The following is a 5,544-nucleotide window of genomic DNA, read 5'->3' as shown; positions in this document are numbered from 1 at the left end:
AAAACTTCTATCTGCTGTTGATAAATATACAAATTATGCTTCTTTGTCACCCACCCCAGCCCCAGGCTCTGACAGGCCTGGTAGAGATGGTTGGCGCACTTAAGGAGGGGGACAGCATCTGCTGGGCCTCTAACAGCCAGGCAGAACTGGCCAATTTTTACTTTTTAGAGTATTTCTAAAACAATCCCTTTAGTGTGCTGACATAAATATTATCAGGCTGAGGAGGATAATCCTAGTTTTCAAACTACATATGATTCCTACTCATTTTCTTTCTAGCTATCATTAGTTTTATGATTACTACCTTCTGTTTCCCACACTATTTTCATGTGAGAAATTTAGAATTCTCAGTGGTTATTCACAGCTTGATGAATTCTTCCCAATGACCCTGTGCAGATGATGTGAGTCTCTGCATAGGTAATGTAGAATTCCAAAGAATATTGAGTGACTTAGTGTGATTCTATTAAATCATAGAGGAAACAGACCCATCTAAGAGGTATTTGCTATTTGTTTCTGTGATCCTCAAAGCTTGAGTCAGGCACCCGTTAGGCAGCTCCTGCTGCAGAATGACCCTCGGGTGGGAGGAAATGCTGTCTAGCCTCGTGTCGTCCTATGTATCCTCTTTTTTGGGCATCATTTTGTCTCCACTGAAATACTCTTATTTTGCACATGTCAGTGAACAAAATATTTCTACTGTGATTAAAGGTCCAGGTGTTTTGGGTTTTATTCTCTTTCCCTCACCTCTACTGAAAAAGTATTGAGAATGTAAATTAAGTTCCTATTTAAATTAGTAGACTTTTTTCTTGATTATATTCGTTAGCTGGAGATTTAAAAATTAACTTCTGGATCTAACCATCTGAGAATAACCCACATAACTCTGGTTTATATTTTCTTTCCTCTACCTTATACCTCTTTGCTGTGTTTTCTTTCCTGACCCTGATGTTGCTGTTGAAGTGTTCTGATGGACGGGTGGAGAGTGCTCCTCCTGGATCCTGGGCTCACTTCGGTAGTCATGGCCACCCCCAGCAATGGGGGGAACACATCCGAACACATCCCACCGAATATGTGAACTGGGGTGAGGAGTCCGTGGCGCAGGGGCTGCCTCCAAGGCTGATCCCTGACTTAGTGTGTGGCCTTGGGTACACGGTTTAGCCTATTTGGCTAAGTCTCTTTGCTCTGGATGCTACCCATCTCCTGCAAAGCTAGAAAGCAATTCTTAAAGAATTATGGCATCTTTGTCCTCACAGATGTTTTGTGTTAACAGATTTGTGCTCTGGCCCCAGTTTCTTCCATTGTTTATACGTACACACACCTCTCACATGACGGAGGATCTACTCTCCTGGCTCCTAAATTTGTGTGTGCATGGGCACGTATACACTGACAGAGAGGCAAAAGAGGAAATGCATCCCACAGTAAATAGACATTTGCCTGGGACTGCATCTTTGTTATCACTCCCCTCCCTGCAAAAACATTGACCCTAGCCAGATACCAGAAACTTATGTAACTCATTAAAAAATACCCTGGATCTGTTCAGTCTTCTTATTCCTCAAGCATCTACCTATGTTTCTGCTGTCCCAAGCAATTAAGTATGTTTGTATCAACATTTGCCTTTCTCACTATCCTTTTAAAATTTAATACCTTTCCATCCCCCTTTTTAAACACTCTGAACCTCTCAGTCTTGCAACACAGACCAGGTAAAAGCCAGGTTCATAGATAATAGAGGAATGGGAACAAAGCCATCTGCTGAAAGTTCTGCTTTCTCTTTGCTATGAAAAAAAAAAAAAGGATTTACAGGTTTGGGGGCAGAATACTTTTAGGGGCTTCTAGGCTACTATTTTAGGGGCTCCCTGTTTGCAGAATTTCTCTCCCAAGTTGAGACTTCCACAACTCATTGTGGCCTCCACAGAGAATAAGGCCTGATTTGGAAATATTCTGAAAGTGTGGAGTTGGAGTTGTAGGATCTGCTCCAACCACGTGCAGTGGACTGTCTGCCTGTCTCCTCAGTGACAGGACAGTGCCCTGTATCCCTAGTGGAGGGAAGCACCTGGACTCCAGGGGCTTGGATGAAAGGCATCTGTCTAAATTAGAGAGAGATCAGAGGAAGGGGAATAAAACAAAAGTGAGGTCAATTTGCATTCAGATGTTTGCATTAAATATTCACAGGGTTTGGGGGTGAGGGTAGCTTTTCTTTTATTCACACTCAGGTTGCCATGGCTGTCTGGGGTTTACAGGGCTGGCTCTGGAAGGAAAGAGGAAAGAGGAGGGGAGGAAGGGAAAGGGAGGCCACAACCCTGTGAGCAGCCCGGGGTTTAGGTCCTCACTCTATGCCCTGGCACTGTGACCCAGACCACTAACAGCAAGTTCAAGGAACTGAGAGATAAGGAAGTTTCCAGCAACCAGAGAACATCTGGTGGACAATCTTTAATCAATGAAGCACCTTCATGCCTTAGAAAGAAATAACCCGGGTGTAGGGTCTACAGAGAACACAGTGGAGGGACAGGAAAGTGTGGTAGAGTGGGAGAGCCCAGTGCAGATGTCTAATAGACTGAGGTGTCCCTTGGGCCTAGAGACCTCACAGGCAGGGGCTGGAGCATACCCTGGGCATTCCCTCAGCCTGTGGGGCCAGCAGCTCCAGTGCTTTCTTGACCGAATTCAGGTAATCAGTAAAGAGGAGGTGAGGGGTGGGAGGGCTGGCAGCCCTACTTCATCCATCTGTTGCTTTTGAAAGGAGGTCAGGAGGTTGTGCTGCTCTTCACTGTGGAAGTAGCTTCTACTTTGGGAAAATGATTGCTCTGTGCCTAAGGTGGTTTGGGGATGGTAGAAGTTCTTCTCAGAGGAAGCCCTTGAAGCCAAGTGTCTGATCAGGAAAGGCTTTGTGTTTTCTTTCTCTTATCTTTTTTCCCCCCTTGGAGAATGAGGGCCTCACCAGCGGATTGTTTGCTTAGCCTTCCTACAAGGTTGCCTCTCGTCACTGTGTCTGGGCTTGTCCCTGTGTTATCCTCCAAGAGGGAAACTTGGAAATTTCCATCACTCCCCTCTAATCCAACTCTACCCTGCACTGGCCAGGCTGCCCTGAAGGGGTTGTGATCATACAGCCATGAGTTGTCAATCTTGGCTGCACACTAGCATCACCTGGACATCTCTGAAAAGTTCAGATGCCCAGATGACACATGGCCCAATAAATTCAACATCTCAAAGGGAGAATCCCAGGCTCAGTAGTTTTTAGAACTTCCCAGGGTGATTTCAGTGGCTGCCAAGTTTGAAAGCCTCTGGCATTGGGGTTATGAGCACATGCAATTGTTTGAGTTGACTCTTGGCACTGCTGCTGGTACTATCCTTGAGCAAATTATTTATTGCTCTCTGCTTCAGTTTCCTCATCTTCACAGTGGAATAGTAATATATGCAGCAATTATAGCACATAGTATTGATGTGAGGATTAAATGAGTTAATATGCACCAAGGGCTTAGAAATTGGCAGGCATGTAGTAAGCACTCCGTGTTTGTCATTTGTTATGCACATCTTAAGAGGGACTTTGACACATGGACAGGCAGGATGGTGAAGGAACCTGAGCAGATGCCTCATCAAAAGTGGTATAATGAATTGGAGCTATTTCTTCTGGAAAGGAGGAGGCTTTGTTAAGATATGACCGTTGTCTTCTGATTCCTATCAGAAGGTAAAGGAATGTGGCTTGTTTTGCATGATTGAATGCAAAGTTTCCAACAGCAAGACAGACTGTCATGTTCCTAGGTACTGGGATATTCAAGCAGCAGTGGGATGGTTTTTGGTAGAAATGTTATAAAATCAATACAAATGGAACTGAGTGACTTTGAAGGCCTTCTTCAGTCCAGGCCCTGCACGAGCTAAGCACCTCTAAATGTTAGCTATATTAAACACTCTCTTGAAGTGCGTAAGGACTGCCAGCATTGGTGGTGGATGCTATAGGTAAGCCTAAAACTGTGTCCAGTCAAGGTACCTGGCCTAACCAAATAGAATCAAACTTGCTTTCAAGTCAAAGGAATGTGTGAACCTGAGCTGGGCAGTGGAGCATTGCCCATACAGGTCTGGAGCAGGAGCTGATGAAGAAGCAGGGATACATGATGCATGTGTGTATGTGTGTGTGTGTGTTCTGGGACTTCTGCTATCAACAACATTTGGGATGCCCAGAGGCCCTTTCTGTTGAGTTTTGGATAGATGGGTGGGTTAGTTTTATTTAAGACAGAAGGTCAAATAAGTGGACAGTTTTTGGATCTGAAACTCTCAGCCTCAGCAGTTTTCCACCCATGACATCCACAGCTCATTCCTCACCATTCTATGCTCTTTACGTACCCTTGCCTCCTTTGCACTGCGCAGTTTCCTACTGTAGCTTATTTACTTTGGGAGAACTCTCCAAAGCCTATTTTACTTGCTTGCTCTTTTTAGGGGTGGGGTGGGGTGGGGAACAGCAGTAGTTGTGACATTATTTCGCTAGAAATCAAGTTCAACTTGCCTTTTAATAAGTTAACTCTTCTTTCACCCTTCCACCTCTGTCTAGTACCTGACCAGCCCCATCCTTTGTTGGGCACTTGGCAGAGGGCGTCAGCACACGGCTCCTGGTCCTCCCTCTGCCCTTGACCTGCCCTGCTCCTCTGCAATGTGTTCAGGACAATCTTTGGTCATATTGCTCCCTCTCCTCTTTATCACCTTCATCTCTCTTCTCAGTGCACAGACCCACCCTAGGCTCCACTGCCTCACAGGGGACTCCACCTTTAAGATCTCCCTATCTAAAATGCCATTTGTAGCCATGACCCATTCACTCATTCTTATTAAATCTCTTCTTTACCTTTACTGTGGCCCCTGGAGCCCTCCCTGGTTTGGGAGCATCTTGGACCCATCCTGGTTGCATCTGTCCTCTCCCTCCCTGTTATGTTTGGATTCCTTGATTTTGGCAAAGTCCTCAAAAGTGCCCCATTCCCTTACCCTCTTGACTTTCCTTGTGTCTTCCTGGATGATCTTCTCATCTATTTCAGATCCCAAACTGCTGAATTCTGTTGAAGGAATTTGTGCACCAAAAGTAATCGGACCCACTGCCTGTTCCTTCCTTTGGACTCTTGCTGTGCCCTCGGCCATCTTCCTTTAACTCCATTTTTAGCTCCCTATCAGATTCCCACAACAGCTGCTTCAAAGCTTTTCCACTCTGCTCGAGCCCTAACTGACCCTGTTGCCTCCTCGCCCTGGAAGAGACTGCTTCATTGGACTGGTAAAGAAGTGCTCCCCTCTATGCTGCCGAGCTTTCTCTCCTCCCTCCCTTGCTTCCATCTCTTTCCTTCAACATGGATACTTATTCTTTTTTCCTTTCACCCTGTTTTGGGGAACAAGTGTTCCTTATTCTCTCCAAGGCTAACCCTAACCCTGTGCTGTTTACTCTATCATCTCTTCTTCCTATTTGATCCTGTTCCTTGGTCACCTCTCCTCATCTTCAACCCCAGTTTCCTCTGAGCCCTGAGTCTTGGCACTTTAATTCCTTCACAACAAACAAACAAACAAACAAACAAAAAACAACAAATACAC

The sequence above is a fragment of the Phyllostomus hastatus genome, unplaced genomic scaffold (assembly GCF_019186645.2).
Source record: "Phyllostomus hastatus isolate PE091 unplaced genomic scaffold, TTU_PhHast_1.1 phas_contig_37, whole genome shotgun sequence".
NCBI lineage: Eukaryota > Metazoa > Chordata > Mammalia > Chiroptera > Phyllostomidae > Phyllostomus > Phyllostomus hastatus.
The sequence above is the reverse complement of the archived record's forward strand: the minus strand, read 5'-3'. Positions refer to the sequence as shown.